Below are 21,365 nucleotides of genomic sequence, written 5' to 3'. Positions count from 1 at the left end.
GGAGGTACATGTGCCTTTGAGGGACTTGATATATGACTTTGGACGCAAACTTGTGGCCATTAAGAATACAAAAGTGGATTGTAGTTACTTAGCCAGATGTCTCAGACAAAAAGTAGTACCCAAGGGTTTGAGATTTTTCAAACTACCCTTGGGTATAGAATATGAGACAGATACCATTAATGAATTTAATGAACTATTTGATGGGTTTGGGTATGCTTATATTAATTTACTGATCAAGCATTATGATGAAAAGCTCATTAGATTGACTAAAGAGGTGGAAAGTATGAATTCCACCATTATTAACCATGTGGAATTTGATTACTGGAAAGAGTTATATAAGAAACAATACACTGTGGCTGATAATAAGATATCAGGTATTGTTGAGAGGAAGAACAAAAAAATCTCACGTGATATGGAATTATATAAACATAATAGAGCTTATATATGGCCTTCAAATAGGACTGTAGACACTAATCGGAATTTTCAACGTTCTATGAGAAAACCATCTAAAGGCAGTTTTAGAGAAGAAAATTTTCAGGGGGGGAGGTTTTTTCCAGCCAGAAACTACCAGAGGTATTGAAGAAGGACAACTTTGTATCAGTATCAGGATCACCTTCATTTTCAGTTTTTAATGAGAATTTGCATAATGGTTTACTTGCACCATTACCATTTTATGAAAGCATTTCGAAAGGAGTTAGGAATGGGGATAGTACTAACACCAGTATTCATGAAATAGCCTGTGTGGAAATTATTATTGATAAACAACGTCCCAATATCATTGTGCATGAAGGGTTTAAAGTATACAATTATACAGACACCGGAATTGAAACCGATTTTGTCAAATTATTAAGTAAGGGGATGAAATTTATTCCCATGGCAGGGATGAATTTAGTTGATAATATTAAGGAGGTCAAGATGTACTGCAGAAGGCTTAATCTAGCAGTTTTATTTCAGAAAAATGCCGATACCAACTCCAATAAGGAAGGAAATGTGGTTGGTATAGCAGGTACCGACCTAAAGAAAAGAAGTACTTATATTCCAGTAAGTAATCCTTCTATACTAAATTACGAAAAAATGGTGTGCAATGACATTTACCGCACACATAGGAACATCAGGAAGGATAGGATCACATATGATGATAATCTTACATCATCAGAGAGGCAATGTCTGAAAAAATACATGTGTAATAGAGACATTAGAATTATGAAGCCCGACAAGGGCGGTGGGGCTGTTGTATTCTACACTTATGAATATAATGAGGTGATACACAATCTTCTGCATGAGTCAGGAAATTATGAAAATATATCTTTGAACCAAATTAATATTGGACACAAAAGGATAGACTTATGCATAGAGGAATACCTTATTGACAACAGGATATCTAATGACACATATACTTTTTTGAAGACAGACTACCCTATTTTGGCAAAAATGGTTGGGATACCCAAGATCCACAAATCTCTGGACAACCCCGCGTTTCGACCGATTGTATCCGGATCTAGATCAAAAACTTTTAAGATAGGCCAGTTGATTGACCGTTGGCTTAAAAACATTTATGATTCCATTCCTCATATTATGAAAGACTCATGGAGATTTTTGGGAGATTTAACTAGGGACAAATGGCAGCCTCACATTACTTATCTCACCATAGACATTAAAGATCTATTTTCAAGTATTCCCAAAGAGGAGGGTCTGGAATTCTTTGCTAGTAGCCTACGGAAATATTCAGGATTCACATGGGATAAAATCAACTTGATTTGTGACATGATGGGGTTGGTCTTAGATTACAATTTTGTGGCTTTTCAAGGAGAATACTTCAGGCAGACCAGGGGAGTAGCCATGGGGGCGGCTTGCGCTCCCATGTATGCAAACCTGGTCATGCTTGAATGGGAGTCGAAGTTTGTGTTTACAAGCCAATTTTATTCGGACATTTCTTATTATGTAAGATATCTGGACGATATCTTTATATTATGGAATGCTTCTGTGGAAAGACTAGACGAATTCATGAAATTTCTGAATTCTACTACAGACTTCTTGAAATTCACTCACAGCCACAGCTGTAGGGAAATTTCGTATTTAGACACACTTATAAGTCACAACCATGAGGGCTTTATTTCCAAAATATTTAGAAAGCCCACTTTTTCCAACGACTACATTCACTATACTAGTAACCATCCTCCCCATGTTTTTAAGAACATCTTAAAAGGTCAAAGTATCAGAGCAGCTAGGATGTCTTCCACTAAAGACCTTATGAAGATTGAACTTGGGAACATCAAAAAACTTTTCTTGGACCGTGGATACCCTGAAAAGATGGTTACGGAAGTAACCTATCAAGTACAGTGCCAGTGGGGAGGTAAATATATTCCCATTTTGGGAAATTACTGTATGGAGAAAGGGAAGGAGAAGACGAATGCCTTTAGTGGAAGAGTATGTGTCTTGACGTATACACCATACACACACACAATCATTGACATTCTTGCTAGGCATTGGGAACTGGTGGCAGCTCTGGATTCCGAAGTGATTTTAGGCAAAGCCCCCAAATACGTATATAAGACAGCACCTAATGTTAAAAACTTATTGGAGAGGGCAGGTAAAAATAGAGGCAAAGACGAAAGGCAAGGCCATAGAGGAACAACAAAATGTGGTAAGTGTAAACAATGTAGGTACATCAACCAGGACAAAGGTTTTAGGCTGGATGATATTAATGGCACCTACATTACTAGTTTGATGGGAAATTGTGACACTAAGGGCGTTGTATATGTGGCCCTTTGCAAACGATGCAATGCTCATTACATAGGGAAAACGGAAAGACAGTTGAAGAAGCAGATGTATGAACATCAGTATAGGATACAAAAATGCGACACAAAAAATGCTTTATACAGGCATATTTTAGAGAAAGGCAGTGATCACAGTTTTCACTTCAGTATTATAGATCAGGTCCAATTTTCCCCTTTTGGAGGAAATTGGAAAATGGAATTAGCACTTAAAGAAAGTAGATGGCAGATATTAACTGATTCGACCCGTAAACCAGGTCTGAATGATTTCATTAGCATCAAACCATTTTTAATATTTTCATGATTTATGTCTGCCAACTACATGGGAGTACGGATTGATGTTTTCATAGCATCTCGATGTTTTTATAGCATTTTGATGTTTTTTATCATTATATTTCTCATATTGATACTAATTTTACCAACATATTTTATTTATTGTATTGTTTGAATTTTTGTCATATGAATTATGTTTTTGAATTAATATTTTATGCATAAGTATATATCATATTCTTAATCACTTACATTACACTCTCTGAAATACATTACTGTACGATAGTTTAATTACTCTCATACATATATTTTTATTAAGTATGGTTAATCAAGTTTTTTGCAGACATTAGACATATACAGTATGGTTTACGTGTATGTCAGGGGTTATGACACTTTTATTATAAGTTGTATTGAGACGTGCAGTATTGACAATCTACATAGGTTGTATATTAGTTGGTATGTCTTTAAAAGACTTTTTGGCGGTTTCCAGCAGGTAGTTATTCCATTATTCAATTTAGATGGGTATAAATTGATATGAATTTGTGTAATGCATTGTTCTGAGGAAGACTGTGTATTACAGTTGAAAGCGCTTAACCAGTACTTGTACCTGCATTTTTTACTGTGTGGACTCATTAAATTTATCTTTGGTATCCTGGTGTACGAGCAGTGTGGTCTATTGCACATCCATCCGGACTGTGTTATCTAGTTGTTGCTATCTCTACGCTTTTTTGGTCCCAAATGATGCTGACATCCTACAGAAAGGCTTCAATGAGACCAATGACTGGTGTCAAAACCATGGCCTTAAGCTCAATGCCAAAAAATTTGTCATCCCCTTTGGGAAAAACCCGGTTCCCTTGAATTATCACATTGATGGTAGTCCAGTGAACACAGAAGGCGTTATAAGAGATCTGGGAACACAGGTTGACAGCAACCTCTCTTTTGACCACCACGTTGCCACTGTGGTCAGAAAGTCCTTCTATGTGGCACGTCTCATTACTTAGGGTTTTGCATCCAGGAAGAAAGAGATCATTGTCTCCCTCTACTCTTCCCTCATTAGGCCAATCATCGAGTACAATGCCCCATTTGGCATGTACCCCACTAGACACCTGCAACAATTGGAGAGGCCGCAAAAGTACCTCACAAAGATGATCCTAGGCCTTAAACACTTGTCCTATATGGACAGACTCAAAAAACTCCAACTATTCTCTGTTTCATATCAGCTACTTAGAGGCGATCTCTGCTTGACTTATAAAGCCATGTCTGACCCAACTCTGTTAGAAATGCTACATCTAAAGAAATCACAATCCCACCACACCCTCCAGAGACCTCAACCTCACTATCACAATCAAAAGAACATGCTGGAGGGACAGGTTCATAACCCAGAGACTGCCCATGCTATGGAATAGACTTCCCATACATGTCAAGCAGAGCACCTCACTGGCCCTCTTCAAGAGAAATCTTAATGAGTGGATGGGAAATAGAAAATTCACCCCAGGGATAACTCCAGTGGCTCTACTCGACAGAGGCACTAGGAACTAAGGTTGGGTGGCACGATGCCACGGTAATCCTATGGGCTAGGCTTGTAAAGGCTCCAGGGCCATTAGCCTAGTACACACCTGTGAACCTATGAAGAAGCCTTCTACAAAATTGCCCCCACCACATGAAATGATGTTATAGAAATAACAAGGAATACCAGTAATTTTAGAACTTTTAGTAACAGCCTGAAAAAGCATCTTCAGAAAATGCTAGTTACAGGTTCTCCTGGATATACAGCATTTAATTTGTTCCCCACAACTAACACTCCAAATTACATCTTTTAAGTATTATCTGTCTAAAACATACTCACAAATCAGCTTTGAAATGAAGCATGTTTGCCAAAGAAAGATATGTACTCTAGATATGTTTTTGCTGATATAAAATAAATGTATGTTCTGATTATAAAGAAACTTATTTTTATAAATCTTGTTAGAGTTATTTATTTATTTTTATTTATTTTACATTTGTTAACCGGGTTAGTCTGCCTGAGCTTTTGTCTCATTTTCAGCAGAGACCTGGAGAGAAAAGCTCCTCAGGGAAAACAATTTTAAGTTTAAGAAACAAAGTATTAACAATCAACTTTAGGCTCTTTTATGCCATGACCCATGGAGAAAAGCTCCTTAGGGAATACAATTTTAGAAACAAAGTATTCACAATCAGCAGAAAAATATGAGACTTGTTACAATATAATTTAAACTGCTATGTACAAAATCAATTAATAGTCAGGAAAAGATTTTGAAACCAGTTACATATCCCTTAAAATGAGTAGTACCAAGTTGTTTTGGAGTTTAGAAAAGAAGGAATATTCAAATAGCTAGTTGAAGATATAAGGGAACTAGAGTAGAGGTGACCTTTTAGACAGACTAGTTAAAGTAGGTTAATTTGGAGCTGAATGAATCAAGTCTGGTTAGAGAGGGAGGAAGGGGAGTAGTGGAAGGAGGAATAGGTAGGAGTACAAGGTTAGAGATACATTAAGACTGATGTGGTGAAATTATAATAGTTTCAGGGTGGATGGCTACAGTAGCAAGACCATTTTTTTGAGGTATTTTCTTATAGCTAATTTGAAACTCTTGCTATGGTGAAGGGACTTTATTTCCAAGGGGAGCTGGTTCCAGGATGTAGCTGGGTTATAGCTATAGAGAAGACATCTTATTTTGGTTTTGGGTTTGCAGATGTGTAATAATTCTTGGTCTGAGCTGCGTAGAGTCCTAACAGGGGAATAGTTAACTATGATGGAGGAGAGGCTAGGGTAGATAGAGGATGGAGAAAATGATTTGTAGTTGGTATTGTTGGAGCAGATGAGGGAGTTCTAGCCAGTCCAGTTGCTGGAGTGCTAAGCAGTGGTGTGACTTGTAGGTTTGGTTCGCTGCAAATCTGGCAACCTTGTTGTAGGTAGTTTCAAGTTTGGAAATGAGTGTAGAGTTTAGGTTTGTTTGTGAATATGTGACAGCTGTATAGGAGTGTTGGAAGTAGTAAAGCATGAGAGAGAGTTTTTCGGGCTGTGTTTGTTAACTATTTCTTGTTGCAGAAAAGGTGTCCAGGTTTCTGATGAGTTTTTTTATAGAGTTGGTAATATGTAGATCAAACTTAAGCTGGTCATCTATTGTGACACCTAACAATTTAGTACTAGGTTCAGCTGAGATGATGGTGTTGTTGCTAGATAAAATGGTAAATGTACTTTTGAGTGTGGTGAGGTATTTGGAGAAGAAGAGTAGAAGCTTAGTTTTCTTTGGATTAAGTATTAGTTTGTTATCACTACGCCATGTCTCAATGGTGTGGAAAGACGCCTGGGTAGTTGACTGGAGGTCAGTTGGGTTGTCAGCAATGGTTATAACAGTAGAGTCATCAGCATATTGCACAAGAGATGACTGGGGACAAGAGGAGTAGAGCAAGTTGGTGAAATTGAGTAGTGGTCCGAGTATGGACCCCTTGGGGACACCCATTTGTACAGTGAGGGGGCGATAGTGCAGAGAGCCATTTAACTGATTGCTTGCGGGTAGAGAGATAGCTGGAGAACCAGGAGATAGTAGGGGGAGAAAATATAAGTTAGTTTGTCAAGAAGGAGAGGGTGAGAGACAGTGCCAAAGGCTTTAGAGAGGTCAAGGAATAGGCATAAGACAAGTTTATTGTTATCACGAGCAAGAGAAACTGTGTTGATGAAGGATATAAGTGCAGTAGTTGTACTATGCTTGGGACGGAATCCATGTTGAGTGGGTGTGAGAAGGTTTTCCTGGTGAAGGTAATGCATTACCTGCTTGTGAATGTATTTCTCTAGGATTTTGGAGAGAGCAGAGAGTATGGCAATTGGTCTAAAGTTAGATATGTCTGAGGAGTTACCACCTTTGTGAATAGGTAAAGTAAAGAAGTTTTTCAAACAGTGGGGACGTAGGATTCAGAAATAGATTGATTGATCAAGATAGATACAGGATAGGCAAGAGGTTCAGAGTTATAGTTAGTTGATACTGCTTTAAGAGAGAAAAAATAAGAATGGTTGGAAAGAGGTATGGAGTTTGTGAGGGTGCTAGCATTGTTGCTGGGGTGGGGGGAGAGAATTTATTAAGGTGGTTATTGAGTTTATAAAATGATTGTTAAATTTATTGGCTATGTCTTCAGGGGTTGTGTTAGGACATGGGTTTGGAGGGGAAGGGTTTTCTGGATGTAGATCTGACTGATGGAGGGCCAGAATTTTTTCGGGTCTGATTTTAGAGTAGAGGGAGGATTGGCGTAGAAGTTTGTTTTGTCATTATGGATGATTTTTTAATTTTATTTCTGAGTTCTTTATATTTCTGAAGGAGAGAAGGGGTCCTAGTTTTAGTCCACATTTTCCATATTCTGTCCTAATCTTTCATGAGGGTTCGGGTAGATTTAGTAAGCCAAAGAACAGTGCTGGATTTAATTCTAATTGTGCATAGAGGAGCAAGGGATTTAAGAATGTTTAGGAAGGTAGTGTTAAAGGAGTGGACAGCTTCATCTAAGGGAAGAGTGGTGAGGTTAGACCAGTTCATTGCAGAGAGTTGGTAAATGAAGGAGTCAGGACAGAAGTGTGAAAGTGTGCGGGTGGTAATACATTTGTTTGGTTTGGTAAGGTGGGGAGCATGTCTGGTAACTTTTATTGGGCACAGGTCACTGAGGGCATTTGGAAGGGTTTGGGGGTTATGATAGTTTTGAGGGTGGGAGACCAATAACCAGTCAAAAAGAGAGCTAGGTAAGTGAGATTTATTAATATAGGTAGGGGTTGTTATTAGCTGCTGAAACCCATGCAGATTAATACAGGAAGTAGTGTTGGGAGTTTGTAATGAAAGCCAGTCTATATTTACATCTCCTATTACAATTGTTTTGTTTGTCGATGGTCTGAGAGAGGTGAGATAGGATGTTTTCAAGTATGTTAATATTATCACCAGGGGAATATAGATTGCTACGACAGTAATGGTGTTGAAATTATTAAGTTTGCAGTTGGTCAGTAGGAGTCAGCTGTTGAGAAGGAGGGTAAAGCTAGTTTGGGACTCATTTGGGAGATGCGACTGGAGTAGAGTATGGAGATTCCTCCTCTTTTTCTTTTTGGTCAATCAAGTCTAAGGATATTATAGCCAGAAGGGATCATTTGTTGTAATAATATGGTGCTGATTAATATGCTACAATGTACATACAATGGCTTTCATTGCAACAATACATATTACACTTTTCATGTAACAGATTTATGTTGCACGAAGCCTAGGTTATGCCTGAAAAGGGTCATTTGACAGTGTACTTACCCAATTAAAACAAATGCAAAATACACATAAAATAAATAACTCATAAAACAATAATAAATCAGTGGTACAGTGGCACAGTGTGTAGCATTCTTACCTCACTGCAAGAAGTAATTCGTTTAATTAAAATCTAAGGCTGGGGATAATTTAAGAAATTTTTTTATTTTGTCCCAGCATATCAGATATTTTATCTCAGTCTCCTCGACTCTCTAATCAGACCAACCACTATCTCACTGTCCTCGCTCTGTCACAGTTTCACCACTCTCTCTTTTTCTCTCTCACCTCATTTATCCAAAACTAATACTCCTTATAATAGTCCAAGTGGTCCCCAGCTATTCTTACTTTCCTAAATGACTTTACTTCTTAAATGTAACAATACTTCCATAGTTGCTTTACTGCAGACATATCATACTACACTGCATCATCAGCCGCCTTTGTAATATTTCCATAGCTAAGCTGCGTCCTCTTTTCATTATTTAATTCCTAGAAATCGCAGGTAATATTATTATCACTTCAGTGCTGCACATCTGTCATATACAAACCTGTGTCGATTTCTAATGAATGTTCAACATAGTATATAACTATACCAGCTATGTACATGCCCTGATTCTAAATGATGTTTATGAAAGGTGTTGTATTTTTTTCTCTCATGTATGTACATTTACTTATATCTTGTATTTCTTACAGTATCATATAATTGTATTTTATGTCTATGTCAAAACTGGCGCCGAAAAAGGGTTTTATCCCAGTTTGACTTTCCTAATAAACAAAGATAAATAAATAAACAATACAGTATTAATAAAATATCTAATTTTTTTTCATCACATTATATAAATACATGTATTTTTTTTAATTTATTTATTTCTTTAATTTATTTGTACACTTTTAACAGCTGTTCTAAATTTTATTTTATTTTATAGCTTTGACAAGTGCAACTAGCAAGCCCAACAAACCTTGTACATGGTGTAAACAATTACTTCTATAAGGTTGTCTGTCATTTTCATCTTTAAAAAGACTGCATGAATGGTATTTTAATTAACTAATTTTGGAATCCTGAACAATTTTGTATGCTAATTATTTGCTCATAATATTTATAATGATGTACATTTTTTACTTACTACTCTAGTTCTTATTATATATTCAAAAACATGTTCTCTGGTTCAGTTCATATCTAGGGTGCCTTCTATGTGGAATCTGCAGATCCTCCCTATATTCACATTTTTTTTCCGGGTGTTCCTGTTTCCTTCAACATTCCAAGAATATGCAGTATGTGGATTGGACATTCTAAACTGGCCATAGGTGTGAGTATGCTGTGCACGTGCATGGCTGCCCTAGTGACGAACAACTGCAGCAGGACTTGCCACCCAGCAGTGTGAACATGAAAATCAAGAACCCAGTACTGTGCAAGTTACAAAACATGATTCTGTTTTGTGAAAGAGCCCTGGTAGTACCATATAGTCATCATCATCTTCTTTCGGCTGTTCCAGTTAGGGGTCGCCACAGTGGATCATCTGTTTCTGTTTCTTCCTGTCCTCTGTATCATGCTCTTTCACACCAACCACCTGCATGTCCTCTCTCACCGCATCCATAAACCTTATGTTAGGCCTTCCTCTTTTCCTCTTACCTTGCAGCTCCATCCTTAGCATCCTTTTCCCATTATGCCCAGCATCCCTCCTCAGCACATGTCCAAACCAACCCAATCTCGCCTCTCCTGCTTTGTCTCCAAACTGTCCAACCTGAGCTGACCCTCTAATATACTGATTCCTAATCCTGTCCATCCTAGTCACACCCAGTGCAAATCTTAACATCTTTAACTCTGCCACATCGAGCTCTGACTCCTGCCTTTTCGTCAATGTCACCGCCTCCAACCCATATAACATAGCTGGTCTCACTACCCTCTTGTAGACCTTCCCTTTCACTCTTACTGGTACCCGTCTGTCACAAATCACTCCTGACACTCTTCACCACCCATTCCACCCTGACTGTACTCTCTTCTTCACCTCTCTTCCACACTCACCATTACTCTGAACTGTTGATCCTAAGTACTTAAACTCATCCACCTTTACCAACTCTACTCCCTGCATCCTCACCATTCTTCTACCCTCCCTCACATTTACACACATATATTCTGTCTTAGCCCTGCTGACCTTCATTCCTTTCCTCTCTAAAGCATATCTCCACCTCTCCAGGGTCTCCTCAACCTGGTCCCTACTCTTACTACATATCACAATGTCATCTGCAAACATCATAGTCCATGGGGCGTCTTGTCTGATCTCATCTGTCAACCTGTCCATCACTACTGCAAATAAGAAAGGGCTCAAAGCTGATCCTTGATGTAATTCCACCTCCACCTTAAACGCCTCTGTCACTCCCGCCACAGTCCTCACCAATGTCACACTACCCTTGTACATATCCTGTACCACTCTTACATACTTCTCTGACAGTCCCACTTCCTCATACAATACCACAACTCCTCTCTAGACACCCTGTCATATGCTTTCTCTAAGTCCACAAAGACACAATGCAACTCCTTCTGACCTTCTCTATATTTCTCCAACAACACTCTCAGAGCAAATATTGCATCTGTAGTGCTCTTTCCTGGCATGAAACCATACTGCTGATCACTAATCATCACCTCCCTTCTTAACCTAGCTTCCACTACTCTTTCCCATAACTTCAAGCTGTGACTGATCAATTTTATCCCTCTGTAGTTACTGCAGCTCTGCACATCACCCTTATTCTTAAAGATAGGTACCAAAACACTTTTTCTCCACTCCTCAGGCATCCTCTGACTTTCCAAAATTTCATTAAACAATCTGGTTAAAAATTGGACTGCCATTTCACCTAAGCACTTCCATGCTTCCACTGGTATGTCATCTGGGCCAGCAGCCTTTCCATTCTTCATCCCCTTCATAGCTGTCCTTACTTCCTCCTTACTAATCTGTTTCACTTCCTGATTCACTACCCCCACATCATCCAACCTTCTTTCTCTCTCATTCTCTTCATTCATCAGCCCTTCAAAGTATTCTTTCCATCTACTCAACACACTCTCCTCACTTGTGAGTACGTTTCCCTCACTATCCTTTATCACCCTTACCTGCTGCACATGTTTCCCAGCTCTGTCCCTCTGTCTAGCCAACCGGTACAGGTCCTTTTCTCCCTCTTTAGTGTCCAGTCTCTCATACAACTCTCCATATGCCTTATCCTTAGCCTTTGCCACCTCTCTCTTTGCCATAAGTCTCATCTCCTTATACTCGTGTCTACTTTCTTCATCTCTTTGACAATCCCACTTCTTCTTCGCCAGCCTCTTCCTCTGTATACTCTCCTGTACTTCCTCATTCCACCACCAGGTCTCCTTGTCCTCCTTCCTCTGTCCAGATGTCACACCAAGCACCTTTCTAGCAGTCTCCCTTACTTGCTCTGCTGTAGTTACCCAGCTATTCGGTAACTCTTCACTGCCTCCCAGTGCCTGTCTTAACTTCCCTGAACTCCACTTCACAATCACCCTTTTTTAGCTTTCACCATTTAATCCTTGGCACTGCTTTCACACTCCTCCTCCTCCTCTTCTTGATCACCAACGTCATCCTACAGACCACCATTCTATGCTGCTTAACTAGACTTGCCCCTGTCACCACTTTACAGTCTCCAATCTCCTTCAGACTGGCCCTCCTACATGGGATATAATCCACCTGTGTGCACCTTCCTCCACTCTTGTACGTCACCCTATGCTACTCCCTCTTCTTAAAATACATATTCACCACAGCCATATCCATCCTTTTCGCAAAATCCGCAATCATCTGACCTTTTGCATTCCTCTCCTTAACACTATACCTAACCATCACTTCCTCATCCCCTCTGTTCACTTCACCAACATGCCCATTGAGGTCCGCTCCAGTCACTAGTCTCTCACCCATATAGTGACAACTCAAAATAGGTTAATAATATTGTAAGTAAAAATTGTAGTATTATGAGAGCAAATTCCCAATTTTGTATTTAAAACACGCAATTTGAAGAATATTTTTGAGAGTAACAAAAATAGTGAAGTTATTAAAAGTAATAAGAAAAAAATGGGGACCCCTAAATTTAGTTCCTGTACGCAATGTTCATTTACTTTGGAAGATGAATTTTTTAATACTTGACAATACATTTAATTCCACCTTGTCACTTCAGAAAGGTAATTGTTCTACTGAGGGCATAGCATATGTGGCCAAGCATTCAGCCTGCCCTATTTATTATGAAATACTGAAATGCCACAAAATAACAGAATTTATGAGCACTACAATACAAAGGACACGAACAGTAATAATGCTCTGTTTTAACACGTTCAGTTGAGTGATGGCCATTTTAGAGAAAGTTAATACGAACCCGCATGGGGGAGATTGGGAAAAAAAACTTGAATATAAGCAATACATTTTGGTAGCTCAAGCTTAAATCCAACTCCCCACCAGGTTTAAATGAATTTTTGTCCATTCAATCAATGCTGAAACTTCATTCAGCAAAATTGTAATTTATTACTTTTAAAGCTTTAATAACTATTTGATATTTTTATATTATATGGTATATATTTTTGTATATTTTTTTTATTTATTTTTTTGCTAGTGTGTCCTGTTTTATATTAATGGGTAAGATAGGTTTAAATGTCTAATCATAGTATAATCACATATAAAAAGAAGTCTTGCATTCTGATGAAGTCCCGTGGCTGTTTTGGGAGGAAAGTGCTCAGTTGGATTTATTAAAAACTGTTTGCAGCTTCAAGTTTGCTGTTTGTTGTGTGTGATCCCTCTTGTCTCCCAGAGCATTACTTCTCAGTTTGGCCCATTACCAATAACCTGCTACTGACACTTGGACAGTACTGTTTCGAGGTTTGGGATGGTAGTAAAAGACTCATTTGTTTATGGTGGACTACTGACTGTCTTTTGTAGAAATTTTAGAGTGTCTGAATTGCTGAAACACTACTAGTGAATAATTGTACCCATGGTCTCATGAGAAGAGCATTTAGAGAATGAAAAAGAGTCCTTATGGGTTTACATTGCTAACAGCAAAATAATAATACCTATTTGTTAACCAGGTGGGCCCATTGGACACACAGTTCCTTTGCAAGGACCTACAGCAACATCTGGTTAAGTGACATGCTCAAAGTCACACACTAGACAAATGGGGGCTTTGGGAATTAAGCCCTGTACCATAAGCATACCTCCCAACTGTCCAGATTTTCACAGAATGTCTAGATTTATGCCTCATATTTTTCATCTGCACGTATTTGTGGTTTTCTGACAAATCACTGAGGATTGAAGTCACTAAATAATGGCATACATTTCAGTTTCAGACTTCATAGCCTTCAAAAATGCATACTTGTACAAATCCTGCTATTCTAGCAACTTTCTAAGTTTATATGACCAATATTTAAAATCTGTCCCTCTTGTTGGGCCTTTGTTCCCCATTATTTTAAGTTTTTTTCAAATTTCTTGTGCTGACTGGTTGAGAGGTATGACCACAAGTACTACAGCTGATAACCTTAACCTCTGCAACAACTGACAGACAACTATTTAAAAGGCAAAGGGAACATGGACATTAGTTTGGCACCCAATGAATTTGAACTGGAATGCTGGAGCTTTGACTGTCCATTATATTCAGCACAGAGGAATGGCGTCAAACTGCAGTGGAGATGGAACCTTGGTGATAATCTCAGGTTCACCAGCATCCAAGCCGGGACTGTATACTCACCAATATATCACTGTCCATCTTGGACTGGTATAGTTTATATGCAAGCAGATAAGGCTTCTGAATGTTGGATAGATGGAAATCAAGTGTAACACATGCAAACATTCCCTATTAATATTACATTATATTACATTATAGTGCATTCACACACATGCAAGTTCAGAGATGACAGAGAAGGGTATGAGGAAATACACAGAGTTTACCAGAGTTTTCTATGTGCATCATAGGTAGTGCAGGTGCTTCACTAAGTGGAAATCAAAGATTTTGGCCAGTATGAGTATGTGATTATACATTTGGAGAAGAGTCTCCAGACATAGTTTCCAATTCTCCCAGAAAGGGCAAACCTTGATTTGGACCCACAGATGGGAGACTGTGGTTGTTTATTAAGAGAGGAAAACAATGGAAAGGCTTGAACGGAGTGTTTCAAAACGGAGAGTTTTATTTCTTGATTGTGCGCATTAGTAGTAACTGTCATTCAGACTCCTGCAGGGCTTGAAAACAGAAATTAAGTTATGTTTGAAACAATTAAATAGTGGCAAGTTAGTATGATCTGAGATTGGAGATCATTTAGACTTTACACTGTAGAGGGGCACCAGTTCAGAAAGTGGAGAAGAAAGTGGGGTAGTTGTTTGGTGATATAGTGAAGGAAGTCTACAGAACCTAAATGAGTTAGTGATAAAGGCATCCTACTCCATGACAATAGTGTCAAGTATATAGCAAAGCAATAATGTACATGCCAATCTCTGGGGGATAGATTTGTGTACAAAAGGATATCATGCAGGCAGTATGGGAGGTGGAAAGTTGTTCTTAGAGGTTAGTTGGTTTAAACAAGTAGTGGATAAAACAAAAACACCAAAACTAATAATATCAATGAAAAGTCCACTACTGAGATGCACCAGCTCAACTGACCAACTCCAGAAAGGAATCCCGCAACTTAAAAGGAGCCACAACATTTTATTTAATCAAAGCAATGAACTTTAAGCACAGAAATTAACTGTTTGCTTTTCATCTGGTACAAAATAGTGCAGACTTCCTCAGAACATATTGAAATGGTCTCAGAGGCACAACATATATACCCTTAATCAATTAATCAAATTAGTCAAATGAAATTAGGTAATGAGATTAAATAATTCAATATACTTTTTTTAAAGAAAAACCATGCTGTGAACCATTTCTAACCCATTTTACTGAACATTCATGTAAGCATTTGAATAAGACTTCAACAAAATTTTCATTAGAAATAATACAAAGGATTATAACCATAAAAATATATAAAAAGTGCCAATTTAAAAAAAAATAACTTTGTAAAATATATTAAAATACAAAAATATGAAACAACATTAATAAAATAAGTAATCTTGAATAAAAAGTATCTTAATGAAAAACATCACTATTTAAAGCTAAGTTATAATTTAAGAGCTTTTTTCTTAAGTATAGGCACTACAGAAATATTGTCACTGATGCCAGGTGTACATGTGGCATCTAATCTTATAATCCAAGCCAATTCTTTGACTTCTAAAATGTCCTTCCAGGGTCCCCCTCGGGTCTCAGTGAAACTTTTTCTAAAATAGAAAATAAAAAGCACTTAAAATTTTGACATTGAATAGAATGTCTATAAAGTGCACTGTTTTCATTTTGTTTGGAAATATCATAAAAGTGTTCGTAGATCCATTTCCTTAAATGCTTCTCGGTCTTCCCCACATAAAATGCTGGGCAGGTGGAACACACCGCCAAATACACAAGTTCCTTACTAAAACAGTTACCATCCTGTGCATACATACTAAAACTGAGTTTGTTACATAAGGAGAGGCATCTATTGTTGAAGATGTATTTACATAGATTGTGTCTACCACACTTGGTATTTCCTTTTAAACTCTTAAAAGTGATGGTAGATTTGCTCGTTTCTAACATACTGTTAATGTTACTTGCCCTTTTAAAAATGAACATAGGCTTTAGTCCAACTATATTTCTGATTTTTTCGTCACTTGTGAGGATGTTCCAATAGTTGTAAATTATATTTTTAATTATTTTGGAACTGGTATTGTATTGAAGTACAAGGGCTATGGGGTATTCATTTTTGTCCCTGTTACTTTCATTGGGCTCACCATTTTCATCTCCAGTGGGTTCATTTTCCTATAATATATTGTTGGGATTTATATTACTGAACCTTCCCTGATATCCATCTAATCCTATTCCCAACAAAGGGATATATTTTGTACTCCAACCCATGAAAATCTCATTGTTCAGTGAGTGGACTAGGTTAGATGGATATCCTCTTTCAATAAACATCTCAGTGAGCAATGAGATTTTCATGGGTTGAGGTACCTAATATGTCCCTTTGCTTGGAATAGGAGTAGATGGGCAATTTCCAACCACACCCCAAAACAGAGGTCTTCTTTGTGTGATGCATGAACTATCCTGCAAATAAATGACTGTAACAATTTTATGCAATGTGTATTAAGAAAGGAAGGTGAGAGTTAGTCTTAGAGGGGTTTGGTCAGAAAAGTACATGAAGTAAATGAAAGGGAAATTGGCTAGGCTTAAAATGGCCCACAAAGGTAGCTAGCCTAGTATGTATTTATGAATCAATGTGAAGAGCACAAGATTAAAGAAAGATGGGTGTGGGTGTACAGAGGTCACGCAATAAAGCTACATTGGGTCATGTTCAGCATAGCAGGGGTTCTGCTAATCAACAATTTAGAACAACATAACAGCTTGTTATGATTGTTTTAGTTAAAAGTTTCTTTAAGGTCACTACTTATTATGCCTTCTGAGCACTCCGTCACACCTGCTCTCAAATGAATGACTAAGCCTCAAGTTACACTTTCAAAGCACATGTTAACTATCCTATTACTTTTTCATACTTTATGGCAGGACTGAAAACAGGCCAAAGAACATACCAAAATTGCTGCTTATTTCCTTTTTTTCTCTTAATCAAAGTAAGTTTCATTATAAAATAGAGCAAACCTGACAACAGATTTGTTACATGATAAAATGCTGTTTAGTTTTACAGCACAGAAGAAATAATACCAACTTCTGTTTAAAGCAGGTCATAAAATATCAACAATTCAAACAATGCGGTCTATCACACATAAGTAAACTGGATGTGAGTTGAGGCAGCTGCTTAATTCCAGCTACCTTTTAATACTTGAGACACAACAATAGTACTTAAAACAGTCTCTCCCTAACCCCCTCTCTCTCTCTCTCTCTCTCTCTCTCTCTCATCCTTTCACACTCAGTAGTTTTGATCTGCAAACAAAAGTTCTTAAGAAAAATAAAGCAAGTGCTTTTCCCAATACAGTACATATGTAACTACCTGTATTATCCTGCCTGAGACTCGATAACAAAAGTCTAGAACCCAAAAACAAGTGACAATTAATTTTACATTCAAGTGCATTTCTGGCAGCAAATGTGTAAACTTACCTTATCCTGCTTTCAGAAGTAACTGGAATGACAACAAAGTGATTAATAAAGACTTTGCTGCAGGCTGAATGATCCAATCATAACCTTAAATAGAATCCCACAGTGCTAGTATCGCAGATGCAGATAAATATGGTTCTCACTGCAGATGAACTAGATCAGGTTACAAGAGCTGCTGTACACTGTGCAAGCAATTGTCCAATGACATCAAAGGACAGCCTCTGGCTGTGACATCATGAATCCTCCCACCTTATCGTCCACATTTCTACAAAGTAATGTCACTCAAACTATCTCTGGAGTCATCAGCCTTTGCCTCAAATGCATTCCACAAGGATTATGTCTGCTTCAACAGTGAGAAAAGTGAGACAGAAAAGAAGCCTTTAAAGGCAGAGCAACAAAAGTGAAAGCAAGATAAAGCATATATTCTTAGCACTTCTTGCTTTATAAGGAATAGAGCACCATTTGCTTTTTAGGGAATATATTTCAACATTGTGACTACAAAATGCAGAAGTCTTGCAAGTCTTACAAAATACAAGTCAACAAACTGTCTGTCTTTCCACACCCTTTGGATATGCTAGAATGGCCATTCTAAAACTACAAGAACAGAACAGAATTTTGCAGGCCATTCAGAGCAATTGTTAACCTGTTGCTTTAACACATACCAAAATGCACGCTGTACTTGTTGTTTATCCTATTTTTACCTTACTTTGTAGCTAATACCTCACGTGGTGTTTTCGGTGGAATATCCATGTGATACACATTACCTAATGTGGAATTACTTGCATAACCTTTGTTAGGAGAATGCTATTAAATCTTAGCCTTAAAAATCAATAGATCTTTCTATCAAGCTGTTTCTAAAAAGGGTGATGTGATTAGCACTTTTGCTTGATTAGCAAAGAAACATTAAACCAAGATCCCGTCTCCTTGAGTTGGTGGTAGCTTAAGTGGATGTAAAAGATTCACCAGCACTTATCAAAAAGATTAGGGATAGTTCACCAGTATCCTGACCAAATTTCCCCTAGTGGTATAAATACCACCTTGAGTCTTCTCTGAAAAGAGGCTACTTGCCTTGCCTAGAGGGATTAGCCTGGTCAACAAAGGAATAACAAGCAAAATACTGTCAGATCAAAGAGATTTAGTGCTGTTTTCCCTTAATTAAACTGAATGGTAGCTGAATGTCATAAATACATATTTAATGTTTTAATTCTGATGTGTCCTTAGCTGAATGATTTGAAAGGAGTTTAGGAAAATGTATTATCAAGTAATAATACCTGATATTTCGTGAAAAAATAACACAAAGCTTAAGTTGCCAGGAACAATGTCACTGAAATTAGTGAAAATGAAACAAGATGTTTGCAAGCAAATATAGAAAGGAAAGAATTAAACTTTTAGGAGAGCAATTTGAAGTAAAGTTCTTTCAGAAGTACAGGCTGCAAAGCTACACAGATACTCTTTCAAAACCAGGAGTGGGGCATAAAAGTTATTGAAACTTTAGGCGCTATTCATGAAAATTATACAGAATTGCATAGAGCTAGTGTAGCTCACACACCATGCCCTACGCTCTTCAAAGACTTACACAGCTACTTGCCAGGGCTCCTACATTTTTCCTGTAAATGCACAAATTAAATTTCCCCAATATCTAGTTGCACACAAGAAAACTAGTTTGCAGTGACAAGCACTGTGCACATAGCTGCAAACCGGATACTCCTGCCAGTGATTGATATTTTCACTCCAACAGTCTAATCAATAAAAAAGGGTCTGTTGCCATGGATATGAACTTTCCTACTGTTTCCGTTACCGGCTTGATGGATATGGGTATCCTGAGGCAATGTAGAAATTGCCTCGGGTTTACTGACAACCAGTTAATTCTCAAACAAAGTGATACAGTATGTGAGAGATGTATTTACACATTGTCACTGGAGGCAAAGCTCTCACATAAAACTACTCCTAATGTCAATAAGGTTGTCAATAGTACACATGCTGCGCCCATCACGCACAATTCAAAGCAGAGATATAGACCCACATATACTGAGGCACTTACATGTAACCTTCCTAAACCACAAAGTCCTCCTAGACAAAGTACGCATAAGAAATAACCTCAGCAGCCCCAAACGTATTCTTTCAAAACAACACCCACATCAACACATAGAGCTACATCGTGTGGAGCCTCTACCTCTAAGCCCATAAGGCAAGTCAACACAAAATGCAACATTATAGTCAATGGAGACTCCATCATGAGACACACTGCTGTCCCTCTCACCAGGCTGAATAAGGAGAAAGTTACAGTCAGTTTCTTATCAGGGGGCTAGGATCCGCCACATTACGCATGCACTCAGGTCACCGGATCACAATTACCAATGTGGCTCAGTCATAGTCCATGTAGGAATAAATGACCTGAGATGTACCTCCTTAGACTATATGAAGAGTGACATCATAGAGCTTTTGGAATATGTGTCTCAGGCTGGTATGAGGCTAGCATTGAGCAGCATTTTATCTTTCCAAATATGATTCCACAATACAAACAGAAGATGGCTGACTTTAATAATTGGCTTAGTTTCTGGTGTCATTCTAAGGGGGAGCAATATTTATCAGTATGGAAGGAGATGGTCAACAGACCACACTGCCTAGTCAGGGATGGTCTGCACCTCTCACCTCTAGGCTTTCGAATATTAGCTAAAACATTCTCTTCCCGCATAGTGCCTTTTTTTAGGCAATGTCAAACTGAAAGTACTTCTGACATAGCAAATCAAAACCAAGAAAATCTAAAGGTGTTACTGCTCAATGCTAGGAGTCTAAACAAAAAACTCCACTCCCTGGAAGCTGTCTTTACCCTAGAGAATGCTGATGCCTGTGCGGTCTCAGAGACATGATTTAAAGCCGTGAACAGCACACCAACAGTGCAGGGTTATAATGCCTTCCACACATTTAGAGTAGCTACTTCACAGGCAGTGACTAAATGTGGAGGTGTGTCTATTTACATCAAAAATAAATATACTTCAAGGCTGGTCAAACAGGACAATGCACTTGAGCTCCTCCATGTTCAAATCATCATAGGTAAAATCCAATACCACTTCCTTATAGGTTCATAGGTTCACAGGTTGATACTAGGCTATCTGCCCTAGGGCATTTACAAGCCTAGCCAGAGTGTGTTTGGCTTTCGCCACCCTTCTTAAATTAGTTGACTGTGCCTCTGTATAGTAGGTCACAGAAGATAGCCCATTTAAGGTTAGTTTACCGTGCCTCTGTCTAGCAGTGACACAGAAGAGATCCCAGGGGTAAATTTACGATCTCCTATCCAAACGTCAAGATTCTTCTTGAAGAGGATCATTGAGGGGCTCTGTCTGACATGGATTGGGATTTTGTTTCAGAGTGAGGGGAGCCTCTGGGATATGAATCTGTCCCTCCAGCATGTTCTATTTATTTCTGTGCTGAGGTTTAAGTCACTGGAGTGTGTAGTTCTCATGGATTTGGATTTCTTGAGGTGGAGCATGTCCATTAATTCTGGGTTGGACATGGCTTTATACGTCAGGCACAGATCGCCTCTGAGTAGGCAGTAAGCAACTGAGTAGAGTTGGAGTTTCTTTAGCCTAACTGCGTAGGGCATCTGTTTGAGTCCCTTGATCCTCTTGGTGAGGTACTTTTGGGGTCTTTCTAGTTGTAGCAGGTGTCGGGTAAGGTACATCCCAAATGGGGCATTGTATTCAATTATGGGCCTGATGAGTGATGAGTAGAGGGGCACAATGACCTCTCTTGATCTAGATGTGAATCCCTTCGTGATAAGGTGGGCTATATAGAATGCCTTTCTAACTACTTTGGCAATGTGATTGTCAAAGGAGAGATTGCAATCTACCTGGGTCCCCAAATCCCTAATTACTTCTTCCGTACTTAATGGATT

At 38.3% G+C, this 21,365-nt stretch overlaps 1 protein-coding gene across 1 annotated transcript in view; it reads right to left on the bottom strand.

Annotated features, from left to right (window-relative positions):
• The window catches only part of MSRB3 (methionine sulfoxide reductase B3), an 823,136-nt gene extending 805,505 nt beyond the window's left edge, over positions 1-17,631 (bottom strand). The window contains exon 1 of the mRNA XM_044088063.1: positions 17,474-17,631. The gene's annotated coding sequence lies outside the window, so the exon portion shown is untranslated. The remainder of the gene's footprint in view (positions 1-17,473) is intronic.
• Positions 17,632-21,365: the final 3,734 nt, after the last annotated feature.

Source organism: Protopterus annectens, chromosome 11.part0 (assembly GCF_019279795.1).
Source record: "Protopterus annectens isolate FY-2018-M chromosome 11.part0, PAN1.0, whole genome shotgun sequence".
NCBI classification, from domain to species: Eukaryota; Metazoa; Chordata; order Ceratodontiformes; family Protopteridae; genus Protopterus; species Protopterus annectens.
This window is presented reverse-complemented; position numbering and strand designations above follow the sequence as displayed.